At 45.7% G+C, this 17,463-nt stretch overlaps 1 protein-coding gene across 3 annotated transcripts in view; it reads left to right on the top strand.

Moving 5' to 3' along the window:
- The first annotated feature begins 1,563 nt into the window (after window positions 1–1,563).
- Window positions 1,564–17,463, top strand: part of SEMA3D (semaphorin 3D) — a 191,550-nt gene continuing 175,650 nt past the window's right edge. The window contains exon 1 of one of the 3 annotated variants that reach the window (XM_084617315.1): window positions 1,564–1,998. The gene's annotated coding sequence lies outside the window, so the exon portion shown is untranslated. Of the gene's footprint in view, window positions 1,999–2,074; window positions 2,177–17,463 lie in introns of those variants that run through there. The other 2 variants (XM_084617316.1, XM_084617317.1) reach the window with 2 other exon arrangements.

Raw genomic sequence — 17,463 nt, 5'->3', positions numbered from 1 at the left:
GCATAATAAAAGGGGGCCCGCAGGGATCAGTTCTGGGTCCGGTTCTGTTCAATATCTTCATCAATGATTTAGATAATGGCATACAGAGTACACTTATAAAGTTTGCAGACGATACCAAGCTGGGAGGGGTTGCAAGTCCTTTGGAGAATAGGATTAAAATTCAAAATGATCTGGATAAACTGGAGAAATGGTCTGAAGTAAATAGGATGAAATTCAATAAGGACAAATGCAAAGTACTCCACTTAGGAAAGAACAATCAGTTGCACACATACAAAATGGGAAACGACTGCCTAGGAAGGAGTACTATGGAAAGGGATCTGGGGGTCATAGTGGATCACAAGCGAAATATGGATCAACAGTGTAATGCTGTTGTAAAAAAAAGCAAACATCATTCTGGGATGTATAACCAGGAGTGTTGTAAGCAAGACCCGAGAAGTAATTCTTCCACTCTACTCTGCGCTGATTAGGCCTCAACTGGAGTACTGTACAGAGATTGAAAAATTGGGTTTGTTTAGTTTGGAGAAGAGAAGACTGAGAGAGGACACAATAGTGGTTTTGAAGTGCATAAAAGGTTGTTACAAGGAGGAGGGAGAAAAATTGTTCTTCTTAACCTCTGAGGATAGGACAGAAAGCAATGGGCTTAAATTGCAGCAAGGGTGGTTTAGGTGGGACATTAGGAAAAACTTCCTAACTGTCAGAGTGGTTAAGTACTGCAATAAATTGCCTAGGGAGATGGTGGCATCTCCATCACTGGGGATTTTTAAGAGCAGGTTGGACAAACACCCATCAGGTATGGTCTAGATAATACTTAGTCCTGCCTTGAGTGCAGGGGAATGGACCAGAGGACCTCTCGAGGTCCCTTCCAGTTCTATGATTCCAAGATACGCTGTGGGTCAGGGTACATCTATGCTTCAGCAGCACAGCTATGGAGCTGCAGCTGTGCCGCTGTAAGGCTGCTCCCTGCATTGCCGGAAGGGGGTTTCCCACAGATGTAGAGAATCCCTCTTTCCGAGAGAGGGTAGGGAGCTTGAGGGAAGAATCCTTCTGTTGCTCTCACCCTTCGACACCAGGGGTCAGGTCCGCCTGACTACAGTGCTGAAGTTGTTCACCGCCCTGAGCAAGGCCGCTAGGTTCCACCGAAGTTTCAGTGGCCCCTGCCCGAGATGGTTCTGGCATTGTGTGCAATGTCTAGCTCTGTGTCCCAGGCTGGGACCTGGCCTATGGCCATGCGAGTGTAACCCAGGCACCTCTTGGGTGGGGTGTTCTGTCCCCTTTAGTGGCATCCAGACTGAGAGCTGAATGAGTCCGCCGCAGCCTTCGCTCAGGGCCAGCGTTCAGCCCACGCAGTAGAGGCGCAGGCATTTAGCTCCAGCGGTCCCGGGCGGGATCCTTGCCCGCCTACCCCTGGGGGCTGCGGGTACGACATGAGCGCAGCGCTGTCCGGTGCAGCAGGGAGCCTGCCTGTTGGGCCGCAGCTCTCGGGTCAGGCTGCGCGGCACCTGCCAAGGGCTGCCGCGCACAGGGCGCGTTCGCGATGCCCTTTCACTTGCCGCTGCTGGCCAGCGGGGCGGACCCCCGCCCCCGTCTCCCGGGGCCCGCCGCGGCGCCCCTGTGCGCTCGCGGGCCCGTGGGGGGAGGCGTGTGCGGGAACTCCCGCCAACGCGCCCGAGGGGGGGGTGTGTGTGAGAGACAGAGGGCGGCAGGGAGGGGATGGAAGGAGGAAACTCCCTCGCCCCGAACGGCCCGACAAGAGCCGCGGCAGCCGCTCGCCCCAGAGCCCCCAGCCGCAGCGGGACACCGGAGTCGCGTCACGCCCAAGCGGCGCAACCTCTGCCTGGCGGGGAGCGGCCGGCAGCGCCCTCTGCTCCCTGGCTGCGGAGAGGAGCCGCCGCTCGCTCCCGGTGCGTGCAACAGTGAAGGGCCAGCGGCTCTTATCGGAGCAACAGCGTCTCCCTCCCGGGACCGGCTTCCTTCCCCTGCGGCGGCGACACCCGGCAGGTACCGTGCGGCTCCGCCCGCCCCTTTGGCAGGGCAGGTCCCCAGGGCTGGCTCCAGAGGGGGCGAGTCTCCCGGGGGTCGGACGGGCTCAGACACGGTCCCACAGACGCGCTGGGCACGAGCGGCGGGGCCGGTCAGCGAGCGTCCAGACGGGAGCCGGTGCGACCCTTTCCCTAAGGTGTGCTGCGGCTTGGCCCGGCAGAGGGCTGGGTGGGACGGAAGAGGGGCTGCTTTGGAAGGGCTGGTTCAGGGAGCCGGCTGCCCGGGATGCTGCTGTCTGGGCTGCCCCCCCCTCCCAGCCGGGGGTAGCGGGGGGCAGGCTGTGATTTTGGGGGGGAGGGTGAGCAAGGGAAGTGAGTCTCCCCTGGCTGCTCACCGGGGCAGCTCGGAGACTAATCGAAGCAAAGCAGCGCGGCGGATTCACGTGTAAAATCCACCCCTAGGTTTCCCCCCTTCCAGCGGGGTTTGCGATGTTCATTCAATCGCTCATCAGCGGGCAGTTCCCAATGGGGGAAATGACCCGAGGTGCATCCAGAGTTGGGGGCTGGGGGGTTGTCTACGACAAGAAAAGTTAAATGGAGACGCTCATTGACAGCCGTTTTTCAATAGACGGATTGATCTCCAGGCAGCTCTGCGTTTCAGGCAGGAGAGCGGGTGACTAACCCGCTGGCAAGCTACACGCAGCAACCATTGCGTGAGTTGATCTGAAGTTTATCCCTGGACACAAATCATTGCATGAGCGGATCTGGCACTGGGTTGCAGCAGGAGAGTAGGGTTGGGGTCAATTCCCCACTCTTTCTCAGGCAGCCTCCCTCGGGCTGTCTCGCCCGGCCAAACCTCTCACGCTTTGCGAGGCTCTCTGCAAATCTGTGGCGAATTCCCAGCAGAGGGTGGCTGGCGTGTGTTTAAGTAGGGAGCGTTTGCAGAGGTGCGCTGGTGGGCGCCTGCTCTCTGGCTCCCCGCAGATGCTCGCTCCATGCAGCGCCGGTGCAGGTGCCAGACACCTGGCCGCACCTCGTGGGGCGTCATCGAGCTAGCACAGCTGGGTCTGCAGCTGCCCCACCGCCTGCAGTGTGGGACACCCCTGGGGGCTCGGTGGATACCCACGCACTCTCCGGGCCCTGTTCAGGCCGTTGCTATCATCAGCTCAGGTGTTTTGGCTTTGCACTTAATTAATACACTGCACATAATTCATGAACAAATAGGGGAGTAATTAATATGAACCACCGAGGTGGGTAATATACATTTATAATGTTTAGAGTCGGAGATTGGGAGTCAGGCTCTGCCCCTGACTTGCTGTGTGACCTGGAGCAGGTCCCTCCAGCTCACTGTGCCTCAGTATACCCTTCTGTAGAATGAGGGTAGTTATATTTACCCGCCGTTTAACACTTTGAGATCACTCGGTGGAAAGTGTTATATCCCTGCACAGTATAATTTGTGAGCTGAACTTTGCTCAGCTCTTTTCATTTGATTGGATTTCTGGAGGGCGAGACACTGTAGGGGGGGTATCCTCCCAAAGCTGCAGAAAGAGAGAGTAATATGCCCAACTGTGAGTCCTCCAGGACAGTCGATAGGTTTGAACCACAGCACTGCACCAGGTTATCATTACATTGCCATCCCTTCCCCAGGAGTGGGAAACGCACTGCTTTGGATCAGAATTAAACAGACACAGGAAGTGTTCCAGAGTTTAGGTATTCAGACTATGGGGAAGGAGGCCATACAGGTCGACAGATCAGTTCCTCCATGTACCTGTATGGAATTCCTTAGTGCTTTTTGAACCAGTTATTGTTGAAATGTTTCCTTAGACAATGAAGGAGAAGGAATGACACAGGTGGGTGGCCATATGCAATCCTACTGTATGTGCATACAATTCAATTGAACTCTGGAGTTGCAATTGCTGAGAGCAATGCTGCATGTTTCTTTCTCAAGCTCAGCTACTAACTACAGTGCGGAGCTTGATCTAGCTGTTTATTTTCTTCAGATGTATCCAGCTGTGGTGTAGTATGTCAGTGCCAGTTTGTCCTGTGGTTTTCACTGGAATGATATTGCTAACGTCCTCAAATTTGCAACAAGCTGTATATTGCTTTGTTCAGGCAAATGGATAGATGGTGCCCAGGTGTAGCTGCCAAAGCTCATTGTTTCATTATAAATATTGAAAATGGCTTTTGTTGTTTCTAGAGCAGAAACATTCCACAGTGTGTGATGTGATTGGTCTTTGTTGGGTAATGAAGAATTGCAAAGCAGCCACTTAGATTTCCATGAAACAGATCAAGACAAAATAAATCAAACAAAAAAATTGTCCAAGAACAATAGGGATGATTTAGGAGCAGTCAGACCAAACAGCTCATTCTTGTCTGCTCAGAAAGCAGCTCCCAAGCTGTTCATCTGCATAGTTCTGTCTTTACACAGATGCAGATTATAACATTAGTTGCAATAATATACTCAATCACCTTTTACTATTCTTTTGCATTTCTAGTAAGTAGGATGCAATACCTGGATTCCATTTTAATCTTTAGTGAATGGATTAACACACTGCAAAGTAGTTATCCAATATTCCTCTAACTTGAATGATTACATGTATGAAATATAATTCATTTTATCTTTGTCTTTTAGTAGTTTACTCAGCTGAAGATGAGAGAATGATGATGTACCTTTTTGTTTACAGTGGGTTTTCAAAGGGAGATATGCCCCTAAAGATACCATGGTGAGGATTAGTGGTTTGATCTGCATCCATTAAAGTCAATTGGAATTTTGCAATTGACTTGAGTGGGGTAAGGCTCAAGGAGAGATTTGTGTGTGTGTGTGTGTGTGTTTCAAAAACCGTGTTAGAAAATTAAATATAAATAATTTATTTTATAAAGTGTCCCCACCCAAAATCATTGGGATGCTATGCATTAAATATGCAATAATTATAATAACAGGTTTCAGAGTAACAGCCGTGTTAGTCTGTATTCGCAAAAAGAAAAGGAGTAAGCTGTAGCTCAGGAAAGCTTATGCTCAAATAAATTGGTTAGTCTCTAAGGTGCCACAAGTCCTCCTTTTCTTTTTGCAATTATAATAACAATTAATTAAAAACACAAAACTACTATATGACTGCCAAAGCATTATAAAGCAAACAAAGAATAAACTAATTACAAAAAAATCCTCAACTCCAAGTTATAAAATAGACTCCAAACAAACCACGTGCACCATCCATAGTATAACACAAGTGGGAATAAGTAACAAAATCACAAGAACTCAGGTAAATTAGAGCATCTGTAGTTTAACCGCTCAAAATGCCATAATCATTTAATGAGATGCTATATGTACAGACTTTCTCACTCTAATACTCAAAGCTATTTAGGCACCTAATTTCCATTGATTACAATGCAAGTTAGAAGCCTAAATACATCTGAGGATCTGGACCTTTGTGTTTAGTGTTCAGCATTATGGAATGAATCTACTTTCTTTTTGCATCCAAAACCCTGCTGAAGTCAGGGGGAGTTTGGGTGTGAAAGGAATATAGCCCTGAGCTCTCAAAACTCTTATCTTTGCAAAGTCTTTTTGCTCCAGTGAATTTGTCTTTTAGGCCTGGAAGTCTCCTTTTTCTCTTTCACCCAAGTGCTGTCCAACTGACAGCCAATTAGCTGGAAGCACCAGAGAGGGAGGGAGGTCAAAGGAATAACTTCCCACTGAGGACTAGATATGTAAAGGTGTAAGGGTACCTAAAAGCAAGTAAAGATACAGATAAGATTCCTATTGGAATTTTCACAAGTACTTTGGTACCCAACTCCCATTGGTTTCAGTAAAAGTTAGGCTTTATTTCAGTGGTAGTTAGGCTATATTTGCATCTTAGGTGCCTACAATACCTTTACAAATCTGGTCATAAGTGCATCGCCTGCTCTCTTCTATCTAAAAAGCTGCCATATTCTTACAAAGAAAAAAAAAAGTTTACAAAAGAAATTCAGATTTCAGAGTGGTAGCCGTGTTAGTCTGTATCAGCAAAAACAACAAATAGTCCTTGTGGCACCTTAGAGACTAACAAATTTATTTGGGCATAAGCTTTTGTGGACTAGAACCCACTTCATAAGATGCATGGAGTGGAAAATACAGTAGCAGGTATAAATTCACAGCACATGAAAGGATGGGAGTTGCCTTACCAAGTGGGAGGTCGGCCTAATGAGACAATTCAATTAATAGTAGGATACCAAGGGAGGAAAAATCACTTTTGTAGCGGTAATGAGTGGCCCATTTCAAACAGTTGACAAGAAGGTGTGAGTAACAATAGGGGAAAATTAGTATGGGGGAAATTAGGTTTAGGTTTTGTAATGACCCAACCACTCCCACTTTTTTTTCAGGCCTAATTTGATGGTGTCCAGTGTGCAAATTAATTCCAGTTCTGCAGTTTCACGTTGGAGTCTGTTTTTTAAGTTTTTTTTTGTTGAAGAATTGCCACTTTTAGGTCTGTTATTGAGTGACCAGAGAGATTGAAGTGTTCTCCTACTGGTTTTTGAATGTTATAATTCCTGATGTCAGATTTGTGTCCATTTATTCTTTTGCATAGAGACTGTCTGGTTTGGCCAATGTACACCTCTACCCTGATATAACGCGACCCGATATGACACCGGTTTGCATACAACGTGGTAAAGCAGCACTCCGGCAGATCAGCGTGTCAGTTCCCAGCTGCAGCGCTCTGCTTCCTGCCGCCGGTGAGTGAGGGGAGGTTGGGGAAAGGATGCCCCCGTACTCACCTGAGGCGGGAAGCAGAGCGCCGTGGCCGGGAGCTGGCAGAGTGGAGTGGGCTGGGGCTGGGCTGCTCCGCTTCCCACTGCCAGTGAGTGCAGGACCTTTCCCCAAACCCCCCCCCCCCCAAAGCGAGATGTTTGGGGCTGAGGCCGGGGAAAAGAAAGCGGAGCGGGCTGTGGTCGCGATTGGTTGGTTTCTCCAACCTCCCCGCACTCACCGGCAGCAGCAGAAGCGGAGCAGCCCGGCCCCAGCCCATTCCACTCCTCCAGCTCCCAGCCATGGCACTCCACTTCCCGCCGCAGGTGAGTACAGGGGGCATCCTTTCCCCAACCTCCCCGCACTCACCAGCGGCAGGAAGCGGGGCGCCGCGGCTGGAAGCTGGCAGAGTGGAGTGGGCTGGGGCTGGGCTGCTCCGCTTCCTGCCGCTGCCGGTGAGTGCCTGTCAGGGGGCGGGGTGTGTGGATAGTCATCGGAGCGGTGAGGGGACAAGGAGCAGGGTGGCCAAAGGAAGTTCAATGCAACGCGGTCTCACCTATAACGCGGTATAATTTTTTGGCTCCCGACGACCGCATTATATCGGGGTAGAGATGTACATGGCAGAAGGGCATTGCTGGACACCATCAAATTAGGCCTGAATAAAGACTGGGAGTGGCTGGGTGTTTACAAAACCTAAACCTAATTTCCCCCATACTAATTTCCCCCTACTGTTTCACCTTCTTGTCAACTGTTTGAAATGGGCCACTCATTACCATTACAAAAGTGATTTTTTCCTCCCTTGGTATCCTACTGTTAATTGAATTGTCTCGTTAGACTGACCTCCCACTTGGTAAGGCAACTCCCATCCTTTCATGTGCTATGTATTTATACCTGCTACTGTATTTTCCACTCCATGCATCTGATGAAGTGGCTTCTAGCCCACAAATGAAATTCACTTTAACTTTCTTTAAAATATTACACCCAATGCCTCAGACTTGATGGCTGTCTATTACTGAAAATAAAATCTATTTCCTTATCTTGTTCCTATGACCATAGTATTTGTGCACCTTATCAGTATTAATGAGTTTAACCTCACCACTCTACTGTGAGATAAGGAGTTATTATTTACTCCCATTTTACAGATGCGGAATTAGGGCTAAGAGAGATTAAAGCCAAAATGTTTGCATGACCAGTAATTTTGTGTGCTTACCTAGAGACAGCTTGTGTTTAAATTCTTTATCTTCCCTCATTCCAGGGCTGGCTGGGGATCAGGGTGGTCTTCAGTATATATTAGAGCAGCCTGAAAGCTCCTGTAATTTACACCCAGCTCCACATAGGCTGATTGATCAGCCAGGCATCAATTGGATTTCCAGTCTTTGTCCACATTTCCTTGGCCACAGTCTCTACACTGCGCTTGATGACTGAGTCACTACGCCAGCCTGTAGTTGGCTGACACTCAGCCTGGACTTAGCTGTAGCTTCTTTGAATTTCTTGTGTCTGGATCCCCTACAGGAGCACCCACTCCTGGACAACCTCATTGAGCCCAGTGAGAGTTCAGCTCACTCCCAGGGTCCTTTCTGAGTCCAGTTACAGTTCACTTGCCTCTAATCCCAGGCGGCTCTCCCCAGGTTCCACGATGCGAGGGAACTCCCGCTGCATTTGTGTGGCCAGTCTCATCCTTTTAAGCACCACTTTTCCCGGTGAAACATGTTCTGCAGGTGGGCCTGAGTGCAGGAATGCTCAGTAGCCTTTCTATCAGTGGATCATCACATACCTGCCCCCCTTCCCGCCCTCAACACGAGCAGAGTTTCTTGCTCAAGCATTTCTCCAGTCCCAGTCTCCCTGGGGAAAAAATATCTGCATTTGTATGCTCTTTCCCTGTGTGGTGCTGTACCCAGAAGCCATAGGGCTGGAGCGCTAGATACCAGCTCATAATCCAGAGGGTTGAGTCCTTTGTGTAGTGTAACCTCCACAAGGGCATGTCGTCTGTGATTTGGGAAAAGGGACTACCCAGCATATAATAGCTGAGGGAGTCCACAATCCACTAGATATCCAGAGCTTCCTTCTCACTAATTGAATTAAATCTCTCCCTGAGGAACAACTTTCTCCTTAAATAGACAATTGGGTGCTCTTGTCCCTTAGACATATGATGTATTGGATCATTCTGAGCATATTTTCATCTTGCTCATCCCAACCTCCTTACAACACATCCAAGATTCCGTGGGTCTGGCATTCACAGAGCAGTTTGAATGGTGAGAACCCTGGGTTACCTCTCATGGCAAAGAGAAACAGCAGGAGGAATTGGTCCCAGTGCCTAGGCTAGGTCCAAATTATCTGCTTCAACATGTCCTTCCGTGTCTTGTTAAATCTTTCCATGAGGCTGTCTGTCTGCGGATGGTACACTGATGTTTTCAAGGCTTTGATTTTAAAGAGGGAGCATAGCTCACACATCACCTGAATGGTGAAGTTGGAGCCCTTCAGAATCTGGGAATGGATGACATGGGATGGATCGCTTGATGAATATCTGTTCATTCCCTCTGAAGCATCTGGAATTGGCCACTGTCAGAAGACAGGGTACTGGGCTAGATGGACCAATGGTCTGACCCATTATGGCAGTTCTTATGTATGTTCTTATGATCAGTGAAACCTACACAGGCAATGAGTCTCATCAGCTTGGGAGTGATTGCTGTTGCCTTAGCTGAACTGAAGGGGATGGCTTTCAGGTAGCAAGAGGTATAGTCCACTACTACATGTATATACTGGTTTCCCACAGAGCTCTTTTCTAAAGGCCCAGCCATGTCCTCCCTATTCTTTCAAATGGGGTTTCCACTAATGGCTTTGGGACCAAGGGAGCCTTTGGAACATTTTTAGCTGCCAAATACTGACCCTCAGGACAGGAAGAGCAATATTCCCTAACCTTGTGCTGTACCCCCCATCCCCCAGAAAAAGTAGGGCAGTACCATTGCAAGTTCTTATCCTGCCCTAGATGCCCCACCCAGAGAATATGATGAGGTAGCTGCATTATGTCTTGGCAATGCTTACATGGTACCAGTAGCTAAGTTCTCGTTAACCCTGAGTGAAGGTTCCGTGCCACTCGATTTCACCACTCTTTCTCCAGAACACTCACTGGCTGGAGGAACCTGGGTCCGTCTCAAGGCTCTTTATCGGGCATAGACCTTCATGCCCTCATTCTCCACCAATTGTAGTTGGACGACCCTCAGCCTGGACTTACTTGTAGTCTCTTACCCCAGGTCACCTCCTGGAGTACCTACTCCTGGGCAACCTCACTGTTCCCGGTGAGAGTTCAGGTCACTCCTGGAGGGCATTTCTGAGTACAATTACAGCTCACTTGCCTCTACTCCCTGGAGGCGCTCGCTCCCTTGTTGCTGGATTCGAGGAGCCCTCCAGGGCTCCTTGTCCATATCAGTCTCACAGTGTCAGTTCTGCTGCAAACAAGGGAGGGGAAGTGAAAGGACTCGCAACTGCCTCAGACTGAGCTCCCCTTGCTAGCTGAGTTTGCTAGTCGTCCCTGGCACCCTTCCTGCTCCTAGAAAACTCCCCCTCCCGCTGTTTGTGTGGCCAGTCTCTCCCTTTTAAGATTCACTTCTCCAGATGGAGCATGTTCTGCAGGAGCACCTAGTTGGCACCAAGTGCAGGAATGGGGGATGAGGGCACGTCTCATCACACAGACCTACACCATTGGGTTTTTCCTACATGGGGCAATCAGGAAGTTTTGTGTTGTCAAAGCAGCCCATTCCAGCCAGAGCTAGATTTTGGCCCATTGTCTTTTTAATCCTGGTAAAGCAATTAAGGTACACAATAGCTGTGAAATCTAAATACCTAAATAAATATAGTAAATGTGTTACATATTTGCTTTCCTTGCTTGGTGGGATTTTTTCTGCTACCAGTAAGCAACAGAAAAGCTCAGAAGAAAGGTTCCCTCAAGGCATCTGAAACATGAAGAGCAGCGACTCCTTTTAATTCATGTGCAAACTAACCTTTTATTTGATGTGTGAGCTATTTTAATCTTTTTATAGTGCTGAACCTCAGTCATGCTGCTTAAAAAACCCCTAACAACTTTGTCTGGGTTTCATGTATTACAAACTTAGTAATGGCAATGAGTCAATGTTTAAATTAGCCCCGTATACATCCTTAATGCTTTTCTTTCTCCCCGCCATCCTACTGTATTTAATCTAAAAGCACCTACCCTCTATTTTTACTTTTCACATACCCAGCGGCATACGGCATAATCACTCACATGTTATCTGACTGCGACTGATAAAACCCCGTAAAATTCTTTTCTCGCTTGGATAGAGGGATCCAGCATAAAATGGAATGGATCCATAATGAGTCAGCTCTTTGAAAGCGAGGCACCCCTCCAAAAGTCCCTTTGGTGTTGTGGCCAGGATAATGTGGATTTTTACAGAAAATGCCAAATAATTTATGGAGGCCACCTGACCTAATGGTCAGAAGAAATAAGGGAAAGCCAAGAGGAACCTGGGTTCCCATCTGGGTTGAATCACTAACTCGATTCAACTCTTTTGGTGATGGGTGTGGTATTAAAATCTAGACAGTTATATGTGACCTTAGCGAAGTCACTGCACCACCCAGTAACCCTGCCAACACAACTGGAAAATCCAATTAAAATATAGAACCCTGCTGATACTGTTACCTAGTAAAGTAAACATTCTACAGTTCTGACTGGACTTTCTTTGCCTTATGCTTATTGGCTGTTTGCTCCAACTCTCTTCCTCTCTCTCTCCCTCAGTCTCTTCACATCAGCTTTACTCTACATCTGCCCCCCCTTCTTCCTTGCCCTGCCCTCCTGAACCTCCTTCCCTTTAGTGTTCCCTTTCCCTTCACTTTTCTTTCCATTTAGCTTATCCCCTCCTAACTACACCAACTTCAAAAAGTGTCGCGGGAACTAACATGACATTTGCCACCATCACATTTGGTCACTCTGTGATGTGTTCTCCCTCTTCCCCCACCCTGGTTCTGTCTTATCTATTTAGATTGTAAGCTCTTTGGGGGCAGTGGCTATCTAATACTATGTGTTGGTACAGGGACTAGCACAATGGGGCCCTATTCTTGGTTGGTGCTTGGGTACTACCATAATAGTAATAATAAATAATAATAATAATAAATTAATTAATTCATACGTTAGTGGACTTTCCTAGTCAAACCATTTCTCAGGAGTAGCATAGTACATTAGTACTAGTTAAGGTGCAAAGACTCCACAGTCTTGTCTCCCACGTGGAATCTTGCTGGCTCAGACATTAGCTGAATGCAGCTGTGATGCACATTTAAGGTCACCCAGTGGACCTTAAATGTGCATCACAGCTTAAATGATGAGGACCCTCTGCACGGAGGGTGAATTTCACTCATAGGGTGCTGCATATATTACTCTGCTCTTCAGTAATATTTGTCCCCTGGCCCTTACACAAGACAGCACTTTTTAGCATTCTAACCTTGTTCATGTGTGTGTACACAGAGGGGAGAGCTGTGTGCGTTCTCTCTCTTGATGTGGTCACTTTTAAAAAGAGAAAACCCAGAATTTAAATAGTTGACAATTGGTCAGTGAATCGGATTCCTGCAGGAAGCAGATGTTGTGCAGAAGAAAAAAAGTCTTTAAAAATGTAATGATTCAATCTAGCGGAATGGTGGGTGGGTGGGGTTTTTTTTTTGTTTTGTTTTTTTGGAGAGAGGGGGAGGAAATTACCCATCTTCCTGGAATATCCAGTTCTAAAAATGTAAATATTGCAGACTTGATCTTGATCTCAGCGTATACCAGTGAGACTGTCATAGGACATTTGCACACATTTAAAGTTAAGTCTGTGTTTAAGTGCTGCCCTTAATGAGGATGCTTTCCTGAATCAGTGCCTCAAAGTAATGTAAGATCAGGTTCTTCAAATGTTAAGCATGATTTTGATACCAGATGTGTCCAAATTCTCCAACCTGATGTTTGGCTAGGAGTTTAACATTCTGTACAACTATATCTAATGGTATGTGCATTATGCATACGTACTTTATATTATCCCCCTGGAAGTTGTCAGTGACTCACTCTGTAAAATTGTGGTTGTTCCTCATCATTTTTGTGGTGTAATGAAAAGAGAGAAAATGCAAAGAATTATTTCACTCCCCAAAAACGTTGCTTTCTCCCCTTCTGACCCCCGAAAGAATACTGTTGTGATGAGAAGTGCAGGTGACTTCATGATCACAAAGCTCTTTGAGATTGGGTGTGAACTGCATGAACACACTCTTAGTTAACATAGTCAGGATAAGTTAATGACAAGCCCCCCTGCCCACCTAAGACTAAGGGGTGCGTGAACCTGCCCAGGACTTTTGGACTGAAGGGGTGGAGAATTTTGTGTGTGTGTGTATGAGGGAGAGCGGAACACTCAGAATCTGAGAGAGACTCAGAGGCAGGAAGAAAGCCAGGCAGAAGCCTATAAGCATAGTGTGATCCTGGAGAAACATATAGAAAGGTTCTGGTGCTAGCTAAAGAGGCTTAGTCTATAAGCAAAGAAGCTATCTCCTGTTTGGTTCCTTCTGCGTTCAGAGAAGCAGGACTCTGTCTATTCCTTGTAAATAAACAAGACTGCATCAAAGAAAATACCAAACTCCATCAATTTTTGCTCCTACCTGGAGCAACCCACTAGACCCTGATTTTTTGACTAGCTGCTTACATCAAAAGGCATGTATCTTACTCTCAAATTAAATGCCAAAGTATCTGCTAAAAATATAAAGAGGCAGAAATATATTTTAATGTTCATGTAGATATTTATCTTTGGGATGTTACAATCTTTGTAACTTTTTATCGGTTCTGGTAACACATTATAATGTATGAAAGCTTTGTATAGAATAATATGCTTTGATCCCAAAGTCACCACACCTAAAAAAGACAAATAATAAAGTGTGCTGGGAATGACAGGTAGTGGTGTGTTATTGCAAATATGCTTCTTCTCCAGGCATAACAGAGCATGTCCACTTGGGCTCTAAGAGTATGTCTACACTGCAGTTAAACACCTGCAGGTGGCCTGAGTCAGCTAATCGGACTCACAGGGCTCAGGCTGCAGGGCTGTAAAGTTGCAGTGTAGACATTTGGGCTCAGGCCCAAGCTCTGGGACCCTGTGTAGGGGAATGTTCTCAGATCCTGGGCTCCAGCCTGATCCCAAATGTCTACATTGCAATTTTATAGCCCTACATCCCAAGCTCTGCGAGTCAGAGTCAGCTGACATGGGCGAGCCGTGAGTGTTTAAATGCAGTGTAGACATACCCTAAGGGTTTTCCAATTTGAACCTCTCTTTCTTGACTACTGATACATCTGCTGTCTCTTTTGCTGCAGCATTTCAATATCTGAAATTTCCCAGTCTTTCACACAAAATTGATCCTTTAATCAGTTTCGTGACCTTTCATGTTTCTGTAACAAGTGCCTGGAAACCTTTATTAAGAACATAAATATTCCTTTAAAGCTACTCCAAGGCTTTGTATCTACAGGGTAATTTTATGCTTCTTGATTAAAGATCCCTTGATGTGTCATGGAAAATGTTGGAAAAAAGATTTAGATGTGATCTGTTTGTATACATTTTCTATATTTCTTAAGTCACCTTCTTAGTACTAGGGATGCTTGTGCAATATATAAATTTCGTAATTTCTGTTTGTAAATTCATTTAGTTGCTAAGAAGGGGACACTTTCTAATCAAAATGATTATTGTTATTAATGTATTTGTATTGCAGTAGCATCTGGAGGCCACAGTCAGGGATCAGTTGTACTAAGCACAGTGCATTAATCTAATAGAGAGTTTACAATCTTAGCATATGAGAAAAGAAAATACGTGAGGAAGGATGGTCCAGTGGTTAGTGCCCTCGCCTAGGACTTGAGAGACCTGGGTGCAGTTCCCTGTTTCACTACAGACTTCTTGAGGGGCCTTGGGCAAGTCACTTAGTCTCTCTGTGCTTCAGTTCCCCATCTGCAAAATAAGGATAATAGCACTGCCTGACCTCACAGGGGTGTTGTAAGGATAAATACATTAACAATTGTGTCTTGCTTTGATACTATGACTATGGTATAAGTACCTTAGATGGTTTGAACAGGTTGGGAAGACCAAGAAACAGGTGTGGTAGAAGACAGGGTAATAATGAAAAGACTGGTTAGTATGACAAACAATCATCTTGGCACACCAACTGTCTATCCCTTGTGTTGTGTTGGCAGAGGTGAGTCTTAAGGAGGGATTTGAAGCAGGATAACACATGGGTTTTTACAGGGACCTCCTTCTAAGAGGCAACATGGTAGAAAGCATGAAGATGTTTGGGGAAATAATTGGAGTATTGATGAAGGCTAGCCTCACTGGCAGAGAGGAGGTGGGCACTGATGTCTTGGTAGTAGTGGAGTGGAACACAAAAGTGGATCATTCCATAATTGCCTTGCTCTGTATACTCCTCCTGAAGCTCAGGTATGAGCCATTGTCAGAGACAGGATACTGGGCAAAATGGACCATGGCAGCTCTTATGTTCTCATGTAATAGGTAGGTAAGGTAGAGTTAACCCATGAAAGACCTTAAAGGCAAAAAACAGTTTGTATTTGATATGGTAGTGAAGGGATACAAAAAATAGGAGTGATGTAGCCTTTAGAGTAATGAGCCTGGAAGATGTTCAGCAGATGTTTTGAATGACTTGGAGCATGGCTAGAGTGACCATATAGTCCATTTTGGCCAGGACAGTCCCCTTTTTAAGCTCTGTTCATCACAACTTTTTTGGCAAAACTGGGCATTTGTCCCATTCACTCTTGCCAACTGATCATCAGCTGGGTGTCCTGGTTTCAGTTTAGGAAAATATGGTCACCCTAGGCATGGTGGGAGAGCAACGTTGCATTTGTCTGTGTCAAAGACAGAGGAGGATATTGCAGTAGTTAAGATGCATGTTGAACACTTAGCAACTAGAATTAAAAACAAAGTCAAATGAGAGCTAATATCTAAAATAAATGATACTAAATTAGTCTGCTTGTGCCTGGAGCCTCTGAGGGCTACCAGAAGAACTTTGTGGGCTATGCAGCTTCAGAGGCTACATCTTATCATGAGGAGGTTTATTGCAGGGAGACTGGGAACTGATATAGAGACACAGGGTCTCTATGTGGATGATCCTGGGATCCACAGAGAAACACATGAATCTTAGGTCGTATTTTGATTTGGAGGATTTAACCCCTGCCACTTCCAGTGGGGCCAAACCCTAAAAAGGAAAGCTATCAAATTCTATGAACACAAACTTGTGGTGTTTCCTGTGTAGGGAAAAACGTGTGTTTCCATTCCTCAGTTCTTCATCTAAAAATGGGCGTAAGAATATTTACTATATCTGTCTCCAAGGGCGTATGAGGATGAGTTCATTAATATTGCTAAAGATTTGAGTTATCTTCAGTTGGAAGGAGCTATTTCGGCACAAAGTATCATTCGGGAAGAAAAAGCAGAAGAAGATCAATAGGTCAGGAACAAACCTTCAAATGCAAAAATCTTCAGTGATAAAACAAAATCACTGAAGAATTCCCCCCTAGTTCCTCACCCACACACCCCTCTGAAAATAATGTATAATAGGAATTAATTGTAAAATGAGTATTTCTCAAAGTTTCCCAATAGGTGTCAGCAGCTCTTGAAATTCTGCAGTTTATCTCAGTTATATCTTAACAAAAGAAACCTGTGTGGCACTCCATTAAAGTGGTGGGAGGTATTTTGATAATGATCAAGGTAATAACTAGAAAACAAATCCCAACAACACACACGTGTGTGGGAAGTCCAGTTTTGTAAGAGCTGAGGTGTATAAATGTGATTCATGTTAGGAAAACAAAATCCCCTTTGGAGGACGTGCCAGAGCTTGTAGATAGGGAATATGATTGTGACAATCTTACCTAGAGTAATCTCATGGCCATGTTCACAAAGAATTCAGGACTTCACAAGCTGGATCCTCAGTTGGTATAAATCAGAGTAGTGTCATTGAAGTAAGTGGAGTTCCATTGATTTATACCAGTGTCTGGCCCTATATCTGGAGAAGTGTCCAGAACACCAATTACTTTAATTAAAGGGTTCCTGAGGAATTTCAGATTTTCAGTTTCAGTGTGTAGTGTGAAGACACTTTGGGTAAAAGATTTTGAAATAGGCTTGGTGCCTTTGAAAGAATCAACATGGGCTATTTTGTCCAGGGTCTTAGATTATACATGGGTATAAGATATGAAGGATGTTCAATCCTGATAAAATTATAGCTGTTTTAAACTTTAGGTATTATTATTTTTTTCCAATACAAACACAAAGTATTAAAGGGTCTCCAGGGCAGAACTGATTGTGGGAAGCGTTTGGAATTTCAGTCCCAAACCACTGGGGGGAAGGGGGAATTACAGCACCTGTTCTTTTAAATCAGACACTATCATTGTCTGGGTTTAAGGGACTTTTGATTCTTCTTTTCTAGATGCCTTGTCATTGTAAAAAGACCTGTAATTATGACCGCTCAGTTTTGTCTGCCTCTTGAGTGTCCTGTATACTGTTTATGCTACACTGATTTATGCTGGAGTTATGGCCATGGTTACTGTCCTGTAGTTACACCTATAAAAAAGGAGATGTATACCTCATAAAGCTGTCCCAGTGAGAAAAAAAATAAAATCCACATTAAAGAAAATTAGGACCCAATATAATAGCCAGAACGTGATCTCCCACTCGAGTTCTACATTGTGGAAGGATTGCATCACTAGGCCAGAGCCCATAATAGGCAATTCATAGTTAGGAG

Source organism: Lepidochelys olivacea (assembly GCF_965140295.1).
Source record: "Lepidochelys olivacea isolate rLepOli2 genome assembly, chromosome: 1".
Lineage (NCBI taxonomy): Eukaryota > Metazoa > Chordata > Testudines > Cheloniidae > Lepidochelys > Lepidochelys olivacea.
Note: the sequence above shows the minus strand (reverse complement) of the source record. Positions and strands in the feature narration are given on the sequence as shown.